This window comes from Myotis brandtii, unplaced genomic scaffold (assembly GCF_000412655.1).
Source record: "Myotis brandtii unplaced genomic scaffold, ASM41265v1 scaffold743, whole genome shotgun sequence".
NCBI lineage: Eukaryota > Metazoa > Chordata > Mammalia > Chiroptera > Vespertilionidae > Myotis > Myotis brandtii.
Genome location: NW_005370960.1, coordinates 877,152 through 877,498, shown reverse-complemented (window position 1 = coordinate 877,498; position 347 = coordinate 877,152). Strand labels below are relative to the sequence as shown.

The 347-nt window shown below is 60.5% G+C and overlaps 1 protein-coding gene across 1 annotated transcript in view; it reads left to right on the top strand.

Annotated features, from left to right (window-relative positions):
- Nucleotides 1–347, top strand: part of ABCA13 (ATP-binding cassette, sub-family A (ABC1), member 13) — a 132,498-nt gene that overhangs the window by 127,813 nt on the left and 4,338 nt on the right. The window lies entirely within an intron of this gene.

Here is a 347-nt window from a genome sequence, read left to right as displayed (position 1 = left end):
TGAGAGGGTCTAGGAGGGGTGGAGAGAGAGGGTCTAGGAGGGGTGGAGAGAGAGGGTCTAGGAGGGGTGGAGTGAGAGGGTCTAGGAGGGTGGAGAGAGAGGGTCTAGGAGGGTGGAAGGGTGGAGAGAGAGGGTTGAGGCTTTAGGAAGAGCTGGGTGTTCTGTGGGAGGGTTTCCTTGTATAACACCGAGGAGTGGTGGCCGGGTTCTTACAGGCTGACAATCATGTTCACTCTCCCTTTCAGGTGTTTGTTGATTTTGCTGCTGAGCAACCGGCTCCTCCAGCGCCTCCTGCCCCGCCCGCCCAGGGCTGCCAGCCCCAGCCCCTGCCTGTCTGAGCCCAGGAC